This window comes from Sitophilus oryzae, unplaced genomic scaffold (genome assembly GCF_002938485.1).
Source record: "Sitophilus oryzae breed Bouriz unplaced genomic scaffold, Soryzae_2.0 scaffold_815_pilon_pilon, whole genome shotgun sequence".
NCBI classification, from domain to species: domain Eukaryota; kingdom Metazoa; phylum Arthropoda; class Insecta; order Coleoptera; family Curculionidae; genus Sitophilus; species Sitophilus oryzae.
Window position 1 is genome coordinate 1,324,466 of NW_022147434.1, and position 19,627 is coordinate 1,344,092.

Consider the following 19,627-nt stretch of genomic DNA (forward strand, 5'->3'; position numbering starts at 1 on the left):
TCCTCACGAATAAGTGAGCTGAAAAGGAAAAATAGTGTTAGTCCAGTCATATTTTCCAGTTTTGTTATATTGCATGATACTAAAGAGCTTTAAACTTAAAAGAATTGTTTACAGTCAACTGGCGTAAAAATGAGACATTTTCAATAAAACTATTGAGATGAACTGCCTATTTAAAAATAGACATATTGCTTTAAATTCAAAACATTCAGTTTTAAAACACTCTGTATATATAAATAAAATTAATGATTTTTTAGTTATTTTTTATACAAAACGATAAAATGGTATTTTGTCGTCGACCGAAGAGATTAATTCACAAGCGAAGAAATCGTGAGTGAATTAATTTCGGGGGACGATAATGCAATTTTATCGTCGTGTATAAAACAATATTTTTTTTTCCATAGCGAGTTACGTTTTAAAAAATATTCAGAAATTATTATTTCAAGGAATTTATTACGAGTAGAAAAAATATTGTGCTGGATTGGCGTTGGTTTCTATGTAATTTGACAAAGAAATAAAGTTGTCTCTTTAGTTGTCAGTTTTGAGTCGATATTTTTTAATTCTCTTTCGTGTCGATTGCTGATTGAATTGGAGCTAGAAATGGCTAAAAACGAAATAAGTAAATTACCAACAGATATTCAGGCTGGGGCGAAAACGCCATATCCAAACTACTTCCATTTAAATCCCAAATAACTTATGAAAAGGAATACAAAAATGTTCAAAAATGGAAGCAATTAAAAAACGTACGAGAAGAAAAATCAAGTGAAAACATACTTTTAGCATATTTTTCTGAAATATCAAAGAAGATGCAACCGTCCAGTTTATGGTCGTACTATTCAATGCTAAAATGTACAGTACTGGTCAATGAAAACATTGATATTTCAAGGTTAAGGATAAGCTTTAAATTTCCCTAGTAGTATAGTAACATTTAAACTTTGTAGATATAGCAAGCTCATAGCTTTCTTGAAGCAGTCATGTATCGGTTACAAATCGAAAAAGTCAAAAATTTTAAACCCAGAAGATGTCGTGAAATTTCTTTGCACAGATTTTTGTGCATTTAATCTACCCTTGCGGTTAAATTACTATTTCATCTACTATTTTTGGTAGATATAAGGCAATTTTAACAGTTGCTATGGGAAAAAAATATTATTCACAAACTAGGGAGAGGGAATCAGACGACGACCAGAGATAATAGTTGTTAAGGAATAGCTTTTAGACTACCATTTGAAATGCATTGATATGTTATTTTGATTCGTAAGTTTTGTAACAAAGAATGTTATTAAAGGTAAAGTAAATGTTTTCTCATTATTTAACTAGTGTTAACTAAAGCATATAGCTTACTTGACTGTTCTAATATTCTGTGCTATAGATTTTTCTAATTTATTTCATCTGAAAATTATATGATATAACATTTGTATGTATTTAATGGAATCTATTTAGCCTGTATATAATTTCAGTTTAAAAGTTATCTAAATACAATCGTTAATTGTCTATTCGTGCCACTGTTTGTCGTTCAGTGTGAGAATAAGAGCCTTGTTGAGTGTACTAAGAGTTTTTGACCGTCAATGGGCGAATATCTCAGCTCGCAAAAGAGCAACCAGAAACAATAAATAGAATAACTTAAAATCTAAAGATATTTGCACCGAACATTCAACATTAGCTTCGAGCTCCGCAACCAGGGCCTTGGTGGGCTGGGGGTCCGTTAAAACTAACAAAAACTCTTCAGTTTTAAATGATATAAATGTGGCATGTTTTGAATGAATGATACTACAAACCTTGGTATGAGTGCAGTTTACATATTGCTATTTATCTTTTATTAAAGTTCAGGACAGCATAGTTAGATTCTCTGGAATAGTATTTTCTCTGCTGTGGTCTTTTACTTGTGAATTCCAGGCAGAGTACGGCACTACTTTCATTTCATTTAATAAAATAAATAGGGCTATTTACAAATTTAGCGTTTCATTTATATAACCTATTTTCCTCAAATTTACCAAAATATTGCTTCTGTCGGGCGCATCCGAGGTAATCACAATAAAAAATAAATTTAACACAACATTCATTTCATTTAAATTGTTTGTTATACAGTTGGTCACAATAGTATCTCTTCAACTTTGTTGACGACCCTTGGTTGTTATACTACACTATTGAAAACTTATATTCAGTCAGTATCTTGTAAGGAAGATTTAACAATAATTGTTAAGGTATCACCGTAATTTGTTTAATCTTTGGGTTCTAAATCATGAAAAAAGTTTTCAAAAAAATACCAAAGTTTTATTTTTTCTTATGGAACACCCAGTATTTTATTTCATTTTTGAATTCTAGGATATAAAATAAGGCATTTATTATAAGTGTTTAATATGTCTAAAAGCTTTAGTTTTTGAGATATTTAAATATGCATGCTATAATAAAAAAGGTTTTTAACACCCTGTACAGACTGTTTTAGAATTAATTCTTGTGCTGAATCGGAAGCCAGAGAAATAAACTTTACTAAAAAAATTATTGATTCCTAAAATGTATCCAGGGGTACCAAAAACTGCTGGTCTATTTTAAATATTTATTTTACATAAAAACTTCGTTATTTCAAATGCAACACTGTATTTTTTAAATAATTCGAAGCAGATTTAAATGCTCTTTCAAACTGTATTAGGGTTTCCTATACCTATCTGGTTTAGATTTTGATGTTAACATTTGCTAGCAAAGTTTGTTTAAAAATTAGTTATTGAACTTTTACTGGTCAGACGTAGTGTTTTCAAATCAATGATGGAAGTTGATTTCCAAGTTTTACTTTAACAGATACAGGATCTGAATGGCTGTTCGCAACAACTCTCATGATTCAGCGCTCATGTCAGCACGTAGAAACATAAGAAAACAGCTACAATGAATAAAAGACCTAACAATTTAGAATACCTCCATTAAAATAAGCATGGAATGAAGCAGAAATCAATGTATTACTGGATATTGACTACAAGATAAGAATAAAACTTAATAATAAAAAGGTATTTATTATTGCCTCCGAATATTGAAGTAATATTTTATAAATAAAATTGTATTTTTTGCTAATCAAATTACCTACAGTATCTTATATTCTACTCTTCGTTCTGTTAAATTTTGTATCTCTGACCAGCGTATTTCGACTCTCGATGGCAAATGCCGATAGACAATGGTGCAATTGAAAACGTCAAAATATGATTTACGCACGGCTTTTCAGCAAGTTTAAACAGTGTTTGCGACCAGGATGACGTATTTGCGTTTCAGAATAGTAAATTGACGGTAATTTTCGAAATTGTTGAATATTAGGATCTGGGATCAATATTATCATACGATATATTATTCAAGTAAATGCTGCACTACCCGAATCGTAGTTCATGGTTTTAACTAAATCTAAATAATGCAATATCGATTCTGAACAAATTAGCAACAAATATTGTATACTGAAAATGATATCACCGATACAGAACCGATTTTTAGAAACACCGATACATCTTTGATGCTTCTAAAATTAGTACGTAGTAAAAAATTCTACATTCAGGGTCCGGTAACAGTGCGTCGAGTCTCTGTAGCCCCTAGAATAAAAAACTTGGGAATCTTGTTTAAGTGCAAACTCAAAGTATGTATTAGGATCTAATACAGGAAAATATAACTTTTGTAGGATGACGCAAAAAAGTGTGAGTGGATCGGGATGATTTTTTTTTAAAAGACACACCTATATATTATTGCATTTTTGGCTTCCTTTCAGATTACTTTACATAATCCTCAGATTTGACTAAATATATTTCGAGAGTTTTACTAAATTAGTTAAACTTATAACTTCATCATTACTTTTTTAGGTCACCTTGGTATACAGCAAGATATTTTTAGGAGATGTACCTTTGTAAACCATGCAACATTTGTATAAAACTTTATTTCATATCTTTGTTAACAACGATAATATTGGACTTGCTCTCTCTAATGGGCCACCTTAATTTATTTTATAATTAGTTAAGTCATCTCACAATTTACATAAAATTGATTTTATTTTTGTCAGAAATACCACTCCTGCGGAATAATAATATTAATTATTTCCTAACTTTAGTATTAAAAATAATACACAGAGTGTTTTAAAAAACATTTGCCTCTCATGGGGAGATTCCTCACGTAAAAATAAGATTTATTGTTCATATCAACCTAGGTCCGATTCTGCTTTGTTTTGTAGCTACAGGGTATTAAAGTCTTAATAATCTTTCTGCGATAAAGTTTCATTTTTATTTTTTCTAAGTAATTTCTAAAGTAACGTCAATATTTGGATGAAAATTGGTATCTGGGAGTTTTTTGACATGAGAAATTTGATTTTGATTTCAATATGACTCCTATTTGTAGGGGGCTATTTTAACTTTTTTGAAGAATAATAACTTTTTGTCCGTACCTGTATAAAAATACTGAGTGAAAAAATATACATTTCCGTGATTTTTTACGTAAAAATGTCTCTTGGTAAAAATCGCTACGAGCAACCGTTTCTCAAGATATTTAGAATGGAAGTAGTCAATACATATCGTTATTGACAAAAAAATAAACGTATAGTTGCGGACCTGTGTGGACTCAGCCGTAGTGACACATCGAACATTCGAGAACAATTGAGTTCCACTGGAATGGCGGCGTACATATATGAGAACATTCCAAATCTTCTCTATGTACCTAATGATCTAATGGACTATTCGAGAACTGTTTAGCTGTGGATATATAACCCGAAACCTGTGCAAAGGAGGGACAGAAACAAACAAATCGGTCGACCGTACAGTTGCCGGGGTAAATTCAAAATAAATTCCTTTTCGATAAATAGTAAATAAGTTGTAAATAGTTATTTAAGTAGTTTTATCGTTATTGTTTTGTTACTTAGTGTAAAATAAATTGTGTTTAAATAAATTAGACTTTCTATCCATACGGAACCAGCGAAAAACGTAACAATATATTGAGTAGTATTTTTTTTAAATTAACCATAAATTTTTCTTCCAAAAAAATGATGGTAAAACAGTTTCTGTTGAATTTGTGACACAAAATCATTTCAAATTTATTATTTCAGTCTAATAACTGTTTATTCAACATGTTTAACTTATATCAGTGATAACAGGTATTGAAAATTTCGATTCCAAATATCTCGTAACCATTACTCGTAGCGATTTTTACCAAGAGGCCTTTTTGACGTAAAAAATCACGGAAATGTATATTTTTTTCCTCGGTAGTTTTATACAGGTGCGGACGAAAAGTTATTGCTTTTTAAACCAGTTAAAAATATGTAGAGGGCTCCCTCTAGCAATAGGAGTCATATTGACGTCAAAATTAAATTTCTCATGCCAAAGAACTCTTAAACACCAATTTTCATCCAAATATTGACGTTACTTCAGAAATCATTTGAAAAATAAATCGAAATAAAAATGAAACTTCACTCTGTATCTCCAAAACTAAGCGTTTTAGGACATACATTTATACGAACTTTTTTTACTTATTTTTATCTGCAGAATATGCTGTCGAAGTTTCCCAGCCGGAATACAGTTCGGGCCACCCTGTATATAAAGAAAATACGGCACTCTGTTTAGTAAAACATGTGCGTCTAACTGGTATTATATTTTCACAGCCACCGCCGCGCCATATACAGATAAACAACACGGTAATTGAAAATGTCAAAGGATGATTTACACTCGATTTTTCAGCGAATGCAAACACTGTTCACGACAAGAATGACGTATTTACGTTTCGGAACAAGAAATTGATATCAATCTACGAAAGCGGAAATTTTTCATTAATAATGTATTAAGGGCACCGTTTGATCTAAATAAAACAAATTTTCCGAGCACTGGTCAAAGAAGTGATAAATTTTAATATCAATCTTGGGAGCAGGATTGTTATGTTTAGTAGTTTGTTACATTTTGTTTAAAAGCGAGCGTTTAAAATATATTTGTTGTGTACGTATTCTTTTAATAAGAAAAAAAAAGATAAACTCTTTTTTCAATTATTTAATAAAAAATATCTCTGAAACAAAAAGAATGAAAAACAAAGTAACCACTTCAACCTAATATTGTCTATAAAAAATCGTTTAACACATTAGAATATAAACAAATGTAGTTAACTCTTTTAACAGGACCATTAAAGAACATGGTACATAATCACTAAGGTATGATTCCGAATATGACCGCAACGACCGACTGCAACCATAGACCGCACACTGCAACCGCATTATCGTTGCCGTCTGAGGTCGGATTAATACAGCGACACAGATAGTCCTGCAGTCGTAGATAAGAACTCCTCGAGGAAACATGTCAGTTTCTTCCACTATATTAATTAATCTTTCTTCATCGGCTTCCAAAAACTCATTTTGGGCCACGTGTAGGTACGATATTCTCAGCGTGAAGGCCGTGAAGTCAACTGCATGACTGCAGTACTGGTTCGTAAGCGGTAGTGTGGTTTGCAGTTAAAGCGGGGCCTGCCAGTCGACGGCAATGACGCCTATTTTAGAATGCATTCCATTGAAAACTATAGAAACCTGTAGTGTCGCCTGCAGTCTGCTGCTGCGGTGTGCAGTCTGCGGTCGTGTTCAGAATTGTACCTTTAGACTTGAAGACTAACTTAACATGACTTGGGTCCAAAAACGAAACTTGCAGTGTACCGAGCAATTATGATCCCCACCATGTTTTATGGGAGCGAAACCTGGGTACCGGGTACCGCCGACACATGAACGCATTAAACAAGTTGCAACAGAGACACCTTATAGACAACTCTTAAGAATCCGCTGGTTCCATCAGTATTCCAGAGTATTGAAGTCATGGCTACAAAATCCCGCTTAAGATGGGCTGGTCACGTATGCAGAATGCAAGAAAACCGCATACCAAAATCTCTGCTTTACGGTGAGCTTGTAGAAGGTAAGAGGAGGCCGGCCGGGTGGACAACTCAAAAGGTACAATGACATTTTCCACGAAAACTTAAAGGGAATTAACATGCAGAATGAGTGGGAAGAAGCAGTTCACAATAGAACTCAATGGACAAGAATTTTAAACTCAGTTAGAATGTAGAATGTAGAATGTTTAGGAGGGGAGTTAGTCACCGCGACCTTAAAGATCTATTGTGTGTTCCTCTTTCTTGAGTTATAACGAGTTATAACATAACTCTCGTATGGAGATTCCTCACGTGAAAATAAAATTTATTTTTCATATCAACATAAGTCCGATTCTGCTTTGTTTCGTATCCACAGGGTGTTAAAATCTTAACAATCTTTCCATTTATTATAATTTCCTTCCAAGTACTTTAAGTGATTCCAATAAAATTTTGAGCGTAAAAGTTACCAATAAAATATTTTGAGGGTAAACTTTATTAATCACAATTAATACAATTAAGATAAAATTAATAAATTATATATTTTACCTAATTTATTACTATTAGTTATTATTACTATTAGTTTAACCTACAGAAATTTCAATTAAAAAATAATGGTATTTAAGCTAATTATTACAAAAAAATAATTTTAAAATGTTTGAACATATCTGTAAATTTAAAGCTATACATTTCCATACCCATGTTTATAGGAACTTTTTTTTCATATTCTTTGAAGAGGAATCAATGAGTACTTATTTAAAACTTTGAAAGTTAAAGATATTCAATTTTTTTAAGGGTTGGTATTAGACTTGGATCAAGGTAAATTAATAAAATTGCGTTTATCTCATCAAGGAGGCCGAAATCGACGAAATATCAAGAGGCAACTTTTAATCGGCATTAAACCGCTTACACTATTCGCACAAGAGAAAAAAAAGTCAGTGGCATACATACTTTTTTAGAAAAATATTCCAGTGATAACCCATATGCACTTTCTTGGTCGATATACACTTTTTTTAGTTGTAAAATATGTGGCATTTATAGTAACTTTTATCCTCAAAATTTCATTCGAAACGCTAAAAGTCAGGCTAAAAGTACTTGAAAGAAGATTGTAATAAATCACCTGGTATTTAAATTATTTTTGGATTCTTGGGCATAAAATAAGGCATTTATTATAAGGGTTTAATATGTTTACCTAAATGCTTTGATTTTTGACATATTTAAAGATATTTAAATATGCATACTGTAATAAAAAAGTTTGTCAACACCCCGTACATTACTTTTCAGAGTTAATTCTTGTGCTGACTTTAAAACCAGAGAAATAAACTTTACTAAAAGATTTTATTGCTTCCTTAAATGTATACAGGGGTATCAAAAACTGCTGGTTTATTTTAAATATTTATTTTACATAAAAACTCCGTTATTTCAAATACATTTGATTTAGGTTCTCTTTCAAACTATATTAGGGTTTCCTATATCTATCTAGCTCAGATTTTGAATAAAAAGCGATTTTTCAATAAAATGACAAACAAGATGGCTGGTGTCGCACAGTGCTTTGAAGGATAGGGTTTGCGGACAAAAATGAAATAAAGCATATAAACGGGTTTTTAAAAACATGTTTAATTAAGAAAAAATCTTGATTGTAAATAATAAATCAAATTAACTCAATCGTGAACGAAAACTAAATAAACTTTAAGAAAAATTATCTTCTGTCTCAGAAACCAATCACAAATCACAAAATTCTTTGTTCTAAAAAAATATAAACAAAAATAATACATTCGGAAACTATAATAAACTTTAACAAAACTTTTCTGTCTCACACACTAACAAAAAAATCAGAAAACTTTATTGTAAAAAATGTAAATTACAGTACACATTCGTAAACTATAACAAAGTTTAACAAGAGCCACATCAGAATATTGATCGACGACGTTCAGCAATGATTGGATTTTCAATGAAATTTTATTTTTTCGGTCACCTTTACCACTTGCAATCCACTCTTCTAATAGGTCAATATTTTTTATGGTGTGGTCAGCATCTAAAATAAATGGATCCATGACATCACACCTCCCTAATATGCTAGCAGAGCGCAATATAATTTGAATCTGTCAAAAACGCCTAATTTTTTTTGTTATAACATACTTAAATTCTTGAAAAAAATGCATGCTATTATAATCTAAAAACCGCATATTGATACAATTTTTTGTTCAAAAGTTACATACTTTTTAAAATTTTAACTGTAAAAAAAATCCTTAACGTTGATGAATTTTAACTAAACTTCATTCGGCTTCTTAGGAGCCCCAACAGTATTCTCCCTGAAAATTTCATCACAATATCTCCAGCGGTTTCGGAGCTCTCGTGACAGACATACAGACAGAAAAAAAATCATACTAGCATAAGTTGCCAGTAGTTGCAAAAAACCTTTACAAATTCAATAGCCCAATGTCCACATTATTTAATAAAACTGAAAGTACAAGATGTTTGGCATACAACTCAATAAAAGTTTAATCAAAGTTAATTACAACAAAAGACTAGATTATTTTCAGTCATTTTTTACTGCCGTATAACTTCGTACCCTAAAATAAATTTGTATATTTCATAATGTACAAAAATAATACATACCTTGGTTAGCTTCCATGGCAGGTTTAGTTTTTTTTAATGAAAAGGCACTTGTTGGTACGATTTCGTTTTAATCACAGTAAACGATTGATAAGACAATTTTATTTCTTCGACATTTTTATCATTTTTCATAATGTTTTGTAACGATATCGAGTATCCTAACAATAAAAGTAATCCTGTTTGTGGAATTTCGATTATTTATCTCTAATATGGGAGCAAAAAAATATTTTTTTGCATGCAGAATTTTGATTATTGTCCATAGGCGAAGCATTGTGTGTCGCCATGGCAATTTGCTAGTGACAATTAGTAGCTATTTTCAAAATCTATATAAGTTTATGGACTTTATTTAAATTTAGAACAGTTTACTTTTTATTTAATTTACCTACAATAGTTTAATTAGTAAGTATTTATTATTTTATCAAGAAAAATACCATGAATCAAAGTAAAAAATGATATCAAAAAAGAAATAAAATACCGGGTGTTCCATAAGAAAAAATATAACTTTGGTACGGATCTTAGTTCTGACACGCCCTGTACATTTCAGAATAATTTTAAATTTTGCACATTGCCTTCCCACATATACCAATAAAATATTTTTTCTACATCTTTCCGTTTTCGTATAATCAACCGGAGGTGGATAAGGTGCACCACCCTGTATATAATGTAGCTTCTTGGAGTATATGTTTTTATAAGCAATTTTTCCAGATGAGAACATTTATTTTATCAGCAAATAAAACCTATTTTATCAGCAAATAAAGAAATGTTCCCCTGGCGACTATTTCTTTTATTTCTAAATTTAAAAATATTTTATCTTAAACCTCTCAAGAAATACTAGTTAATGGATTTTCCAAGGAAACTCTCCAAATTCACTCCAAAACCAATTAAAGTTTTCCAATCAAGAGGCTTGTACGAGTCAATTTATAAGTTGATTAAAGTTCGAGTCGCTCAATTACGTTAAATCTCCACGACAATATATTGGCTATTAAGTACCATCTCTTAGCGAAATACGCTAACAATATGTTTATTTTATCGGTTATTATGTTTGAGCGAGCTTCAATTACTTTGCAAGCTTAGCTCTGCTGAAAGTTTAAAGAGATTTTCGAAAAATCAATATTCAGACGTTCGCTCCTCATAATACTTTAATATTCTCTTTTTTCATTTATTTTTTACTAGCTGACCCGGCTAGTTTCGTACCGTTTAACAGTGAGGTGAAGTGTTTTTTGTCAGTCTTTTGGTCCGGATAACTGATTGACCGAATGACTGAAGAATACAAGGCCCAATACCACCAGAGACCAAAATGTTACTATTTGTCTCCAATCAGTGTCGTTCCAGAGGATTAGTATAAAAAATACAGAATTAAATAAAAATTGGAATTATAATTTTTTCGTGATTTAATATTGGTAATTTTCATTCGATTAAAAACATGCCTTATGTTGGATTAACCGATGTAGAGAGGGGAAAAATTATTTCTTTCATTGTACAAGGAATGCCGCAATGCCCCAAAAAGACATAGCAGAGATAGTATGCGTTGCGCACGGTGTCATCAAAGTCATCAAGTCATCAAAGCCACAACTGAACCACAATATCACTTTACGTGCCAAATTGCGAGAAGAAATCTCAAAGTTTCTCATCCAGAGCTACAAAGATAACTTCTGGTAGCTACAGGTGTGAACGTTTTAGTTGAAACCATAAGAAACAGGCTTCGTGCTTGAGGATTATACAGTAGGAAAGAGTTTGGGGTCCCACAATTATCACGGCAAAATAAAATTGACCGGCTAAATTGGTGCCTTCAACATCAAAACTGGAAAATTGAGAATAGACAAAATGTTCTTTTTTCGGATGGGACCAGAATTGACCTAAGATCAGATTATCATCGAATTCGGATTCTCAGAGCTCCAGGAAAAAGAGCGAGACTCTAGGCTGCCAAATCTGTACCAAGACATAAAGGAAGAACTGTAATGTTCTAGAGAGTCCATTGTTTGGTCTGAAAACTCCAACTTCAACAACTTTAACGGGTCGAAGATATGATGATTTGATCGTTAGGCTTTGGAGATCTAAAATTGGCGATAATGCACGATAATGCATCTCTCCATATCAGCATAGAGTGACTAGAGAATATCTTGAAACGGAAGGTGCCGTAGTTTTGGACTGGCCTCCATGTTCCCCAAATCTAAATCCTATCGAACACTTTTAAGACCAGCTCAAAAAAAGGGTTAAAACTCGTCGAAACAATCCAGGAAATCTTGCACAGCTTATTGATGCAGCATTAGCAAAATTGGAAAATATACCTTAAGACAACGTTGATAATTTAATAAGAAGCATGCCAGCGCTGATAAAAGCTGGCATAAGGTCTAGAGGTTGCAACACGGATTATTAAAATTTTTAATTTTCTTTTTGTTTTTGACAATTAAACATTTAAATTTCATTTACTTAGTTTCATAAACCAAAAAAATACCATTGTGTTGATTTTGGAAATTATTTTTTTTAATATATATATATATATATATATATATATATATATATATATATATATATATATATATATATATATATATATATATATATATATATATATATATATATATATATATATATATATATATATATATATATATATATATATATATATATATATATATATATATATAATATATATATATATGGATTATTTTTCATTTGAATAAGTCTTTGGTACGAATTGAGTTTTATTCATAAACACAAAATGTTCATACGTCTCAAAAATTATGAAAAATAAGAGATGATTCCATATAAGTCTGGTTGTATCCTTGTTTATATATTCTTAAAGTTGTTCAACCGACTAGACAAAATGTGCTGCCAACTGGAGGACAAATCGTGAACCTTTCGGGGCGGAGTCAAAAATATCGATTATTTTTGTTATTTTCCTCAGAGTAATGTAATAATATAGTCCGGGTTTCTGCGAACTTTAATAGTGATCACCTGATTAAGAAATTTAAACAAAACTTTTATTTTATTGTAAATTATGGATTATTTTTGTCTGTTATTTTAAGAATTCTAAACCGTATTAACAAAGAAATTATTATTTCGATATGTTGGTACATTATTTATAATAATTCATGATAATGCTAATTTTTCATTAATTAATATTTAAAAAAAGTTACATACCTATTTTCATTTGATTTAATGCAGGTTTATAAAAGAATCATTTCATTCTTAGATTATTTTATTCTAAATTGAGTGCTAACGAATTTTACGATATTTTTTTTGAAAACATAAAACTTTTTACATTCTTGATGCCAACTAATTGGCATGGTATTATTGGTATGGAAATTAGCCAAGAAAGAAAAGAATTGGCTATAACTTGTAATTTTTCGAAAAAACATATTATACCGAAAAAACATATTATAGCGATATAGGTATCGCTGAAAAGCTTAAAAAATGGCGCTTTTTATGAAATCATGGGCAACTATGGTTTCCATTAAAAAAACATAACGTTTGTGTCATATATCTCAAAAATGACAGGCTTTAGAAAAAAAACAGAAAACACAAACTCATTAGGTATGCGATTTATATATATGATCTACAACTTTATGTGAAAACTTTTTGTCTAAAATACCGTATGATCGAATAAAAACGGCGTCAGCGATGGCTATGAAATGACGATCGATGATATTTCCCATATAATTTTACATATAAACATTTCATAGACATCGTTGACGCCGTTTTTATTCGATCATACGGTAGATTATAATGGAATTAGAGACAAAAGTTTTAAAACAGCCAAAATTTGTTTTTTTCGAAATATCTAGTAAGCCTTGAACTTCTCCCAAAAATCCGAAAGGCGCATATTTATGACCCCACAAAACTGAAATTCTTTCCCCATTTAACCGACTCTCTATCTCCAGTCTCCAGTAGTTTCTGAGATACCCCATAGAGAACATCGTAGAAAACTCACCCTGTGTAGTATTTAGAAACTAACTATTATTATTATTTGACTAGATTAATTTGATTAATAAGACTCGATTAATTTAATTTAAAATAAATTTGATCAGATTTTTTTTTCGTATATTCTACTACCAGAAAACCAAAATTATATGATAATGCACTTTTCAACGAAGTTGAAGGAAGATATAGTGTATCTATCACAATACTTAATAGAATTACACCACAATTAGAAGAAAAACAAAAAGAAAAAATACCCAAATACCTTCACCTACTACTCCATCTACAAAATAAACTAATATAATCTCTTATAAAAACACTACACAACTACTTCTTGTATTCTTCACTGAAAAAATTATCAAACTTACTAATTAATCAAACAAAGAGAAAAAATAACCAAATTATCCCTTCACCTACTACTTAACTACAAAATAATAAACTCTAAAAACACTACTAAACTATTTGTGGTATTCTACACTAAACATTATAATTAAATTTAATAAAATTAATCTAATTTTACACTACAACCACTACAAAGAAATAAGAACATTTTTTAAAACTTGAAGAAACAGAACTTCGATACGTGCGACCAGTATAATAGATCAAGCGGAAAAAGAATATAAAATACTTTAAAAATGTGCATTCAGAAAGAAAAAATATCTCGAAAATTATCTAAAGAAACATTTTTTTTCTTATCAGTGAAAAGCATCGGCCTCGTCGACCTTGCGGAATTTGTCGGGTATTTACAATGGTCGAATTGTATAATTACTAGCTTTTATAGCATATCTAATAGATAAAAAGTATCTGGTCGATTAGTAACCAATTGGCACAGTCCGAAAATTATCGATTTTTATTTTCTCTGTTTTTATTGGTCGCTTCAAAATTCAGAGTAACAAAAAATATTTTTCTGTAGTAAAAGACCGTGAAATACGCCCCGCCATCTGGTGCTTTACATCCATAAACGTCTTAGGTTGAGCTACTTTTAAAATCCATATACAAGGGTTGTATATATTCAGTATGTCTAAGAATAGGTTGTTATATATTTTTATACCCCTAAGTAATAAAGGTGGTCCACAACAATTTTTTTTGATTTTGTGGACGAAAATTTTTATTTTTATTTTTTTACGATGAGGCATTAATAAAATACACACAACCCTAAATTTTCACCCTTCTACCATCAACCCGTATATTTTAATAGTGATATTTAGTTAGCCAACCCCAATTCAATAATCTTCCCTAGTCAAAAATGTTTAACCTTGTGAATAAAAATGTTTGTTGTCCCATAAAAAATATTTATGTTACGCTCAAAAGTCGAATTCGGGCAATGCCCGAAAAAAATACGCAAATCTAGTTTTGAGCAAGGAATATTTCCCAAACCCGAAAAACCAACTAACCAATGAATTAACACCCTCCAAATAACCACGCTAACAAACTCGTCAAATAACTAAACGAATCCAACCAAAAAGAGTGAAACCAATGCAATCAAATCACAATATAAGCAAAAAAAATAATCGAATAAAATTAGTTTTTCGGATTAGGGAAATATGCCTTGCTCAAAACTAGATTTGCGTATTTTTCTCGAACATTGTCCGAATGCCACTATTGAGCGTAATATTTATATGGAAAAGCAACGTTTCCCGGATCAACTAGTAATATATGTATACTCTGTTTTTTTTTCTCAGGTAAGATTTCGACAGACGATGACAGAAGAAAAGCAGATGACGTCCCATACCAATCTATTTATTTTACTAAAAAAAGTTTCTAATAATTTTTAAGTTATCTATGGATGGGTTTAAATATAAATCCGTCATACGTCGTGTCTTGTTGTTTTTAACCAGTTTTATTGGTTTATTTAAAAAATGACAGATCGTATTTCAATTTTATTGGTTTGACGGAACGATGAACGACAAACGGACGCCGATGCGTATGAACTCGCCTTTAGATTTTTGTCATTTTTGACGCTTGTCAAAGTCTTGCCAAATTATTGGTTATAATTTTGTGTCAACTTTTGTTAAATACCCTGCATTTTGAAAGATGATGCATTTTGATTCGTATTATTACGTGTGTTTTGTGTCTTTTGAAGTCAAGTGGAGGAAAAATCGAGTGAAAATTAACTGTAGGCCCAGAGCACAGTTTATGGTTAATACACGCTGCCCAGGCAGAAAGTCTTATACACCAATGAAGTTGCCATCGATAAAGTTTGTATACCATTTCGTCGTAGATAAGTGCATTTCGTATATAAGGATCAAACTAAACACATACTAAAAACTGGAGTAGCTGTAAAATATCGACATCACACGATAGGTAAATAATGGATTTTAGTACTGGTGCAGAAAAATAATGTCAAAAGGTACTGGTTTAAAAAAATTAAGATTAAAGGTAATTAATCCACCTTTAAGGTATAAAATTTGGTAGGTGTTATTATTAATAAAATAGTTGTTGTATTTACCTATGTTGTTTTATTTATACCTGTGGAATATTACAAATTTGTATTTGTACATAAGTTATATTGATAAATATAATCATAAATGCGGGTAGTTTCATAAAGCTTGAAAGTAAATAATAGTTATTTTTTATATTTTTTTGGTATGTAGTGCCTTGTTCTTGTTTGTTTTGTATTAACACATACCGTTTTTATTAAATAAAATAACTCGATTACATTTTTTCAGTTTTATACAGTTTTTTTCACAATATTTTGAAGTAATCACTTGTCATCTTGTCAATTAAATTTTAAATATATCCTGCCAGTGCCTTCTATTAAAAGATCAGCCTACGGGCGGACTTTTGTTTACTTCATCAGCTGTACATACTTAGATATTGGGTTAGATTCCGTTTCATATTTTGTCGGTTGATTTTTGGTATTATTTATTATTGTAGTGCAAAAAACTAATTATTTTGGTGTTGAAGTGACATAAACTACTACCAGATATATGGTCACTCTCGGTTTCGCATAAAAAAATAGAAATTTTAAAAATTACACGTTGTGCAAGTGATTTAACCTAAAAGTGCCCATACATTTTTTACTTATCGTGATTTTTGTGTGTGTTTTTTAAGACTCTAACAATTCATCAATAAAGCTTAAGTGGAGTGTGTTATTGGTGCTATGCCTCATCTTTGTTGTGTTCCTGGTGGAAAGGATAGTTACTAAGGATAGTTATTATACTAGGCAGCCTAAAGTGTCCGGAAGAGCAAGAAAAGTGGGTACGAGTTATAAATCAAGAGAATTTTATTGAAAATATCTTTAATAAATTTAAAAATAATATTCTCCCATGATGGTATTAATGAAACTGGACAATTATGTTTATTTTATTCATATTGTGGAATCTCCACTCCAAGTGTTGTTGGTTCAGCTTCGATAGATTCAAACACGTAAGTAGGTATTATGATCTAGGGAAAAATAAAGAATATGTGTATTAGAGATCATAAAAAAGATTATTATTTTGAGTTCAAATTTTAAAAAAGATTTTTGTAAAGACAAGACTGATACAGTTTAAAAGAAGAATGTGTTTTTGTTTGATAATATATAATGTATGTTAAGCATAACATATATTTGTTCAGTAATTTTTAATGAATAGTATTGATTATTTATAATACCAAATTAATATCAAATATTTAAGTGATGGCTGAATGCAATATGAATAAAATAACAATAAAATTGGTATATTTGCATAATACAAAATTAAGTTTTAAGAATAAAGGTGTTTGACTAAAAAAATACTAAGAAATTCATATTTCTTTGTTTTAATTGGTCTAATGTTATTTACATTTTACGTAAGAATTATACCGTATCATCGAAAAAAATCGGCGTCTAGTTGGCTTGGAAATGAACATCGATGACATTCCCTAAATAACTGTACACATAAAATAATTAACTAGAATTTTACAATCTTGGAAAATTTGATATTCTTGAACCTTGATTCTAAATATTCTAAATTTTTGATTTTTTTGGAATTTAGGTTCGGGAAAAACGCTGATTGATTTTTCATTTGGTTTTTCATTATTTTTATTTGGTTTAAAAAAAACGGTTCGGCTAACATTATAGCCTCCATCAGTGTTGTGTCATATGAAAAAAATAGTGTCGAATATAATCCAAAAATTGCATATAAAATATTCACACCACGCACATAATGTTTACTGCGTACTCCATAGTCAATGTAGATAATTTTAGTGTTAAGAATAATAATTTTAAAAAAAATATGTGGTCATCTTTTGATAAGTTTATATTAGTTTATTAATTGCAGTAAACATTATGAGGTGTGAATTATATTGTATATGTAATTTTTGGATTATATTTGACACGATTTTCTCATATGACACAACACTGTGAAGGCTATAGTTAGCCGAAACGTTTTTTTTTAAACCAAATAAAAATAATGAAAACCCAAATGAAAACTTAATCAGCGTTTTTCCCGAACCTAAAAATCCCAAGAAAATCAAAAATTTTAGAATAATTTAACATATAAATTCATCGCTGACGCCTTTTTTTAGATAATATTGTATTATTTGTAAATATAATTTTTCGAACATTGATACTTGCAAAATATACATATAAATTTTGTGAATGCAAATAATAATACATCACTATTAGTAGATATTAAATGTTTTTGTTAAATTAGATCGATTTTCAAACCCCAAAATTTAAAATATATTTACATTTTACTCCATTATCTTATGTACCTATACATTATTTGTACATTGTAAAACATTTGCTGCATTTGTATGGTTCATAGTTTATTTGCCAAAGTATTTATTACTATAAATAGGTATATATGTTGTAGTTATTAACTGTATATTATGTATATTTCATTTAAACTATATCATTTTTAAAATACAAACCAAAAATCTGAGGAATAATTATGTTTTCCATGTATTCTACAATATATTTATTAATCCGTTATATCTAACTAGCGTGACGTCATAAATCTCGCCCGCAGGCTGATCTTTTAATAGAAGGCACTGATCCTGCAATGCGTTCCAGTTGTACCAACTTATTTCTTTGTAAAATAAAATAAACTACTTTGAAATTAAAATGACAGACACATCTATCACTGTCAAGGATCTTCTCGTTGGACAGACTATATAATAATTTTCGCTTAATAGATTTAAAGTATTTCTGGATATCCATATAGCATGTAACAAATGAAGCGCCCAATTTGATAATAATAGAGAAAAAGATTGATGAGTTCGGTTTTTAATAAATGAAACAGTAGTGTAGGGTTGTTTTTCCAATTTCCAGAACTGACAGATACTAATTGAACAAGTCTGAAAGTTATGCGTACATATTCTTCTTTCTTACACTATCCAGTTTTGATATAAATAATATTATTCATATAGGGTTGTAAATTTGCACACTCAATATAAAACTCATAATAAACTCAATGATTTTATATGGAATACCGTAATCTGGCCTAAAGACAGGACAACATCGATTCGGCACTACTCGAAAATGTAATAACTATCGCACACTTTTGCTGGTATCAACTAGGACACTGTCTCCTCAACGAACACCTCAGTAGGCTGAAACTGAGAAACAACGGCGAATGCAGATTTTGTGGGGAAAATGGGGAAACACCAGAACACCTTATCACTGAGTGCGCCGAGACGACGACCATTCGTGCCATGAACCTTGGTACGTCTGATGTCGAGGATGGAGAGCTGGCCTTTGTGGAGCCGTCTCAGATACTGGCTTTTGTTAAAGCCCTGAGACTGATGAGTTATAACTTGTTATAACTCAAGGAAGGGGAACACACAATAGATCTATAAGGTCGCGGTGATTAACTCCCCTCCTAAACATTCTACATTTGTTGGTATCACATACAAGCAAAGCGTTGCTACATATTATAAATAATCGACTTAGGTACTACGTGGCCAACAAAATTTCAAGCAAACAGGCCGATTTTGTGAAGGGTAGAAGCACCTGAAATCAAATTGTTAACATTAGACCAAAATGCCGCGAATATAATGTCCCCATGGTAATATGCTTCATAAACTACAACAAGGCTTTCAACTTTGTCAACTGGAATAGGTTATGGAAAGTACTCAATCAAATGGGTGTTCCATATCACTTAACCAACTTAATAAAAAATCTTTACTTGGAAGGCACCGCTGTAGTCAAAATCGAAGATTGGATGAGTCGAGACTTCCACCCACAAAGAGGTGTGAGACAGGGGTGCGTTTTATCACCTACTCTCTAACATATACCCTGCTGGCAAGCGAAACCTTGAGTCGGCGTTTACATGTATAGGAGTGAATC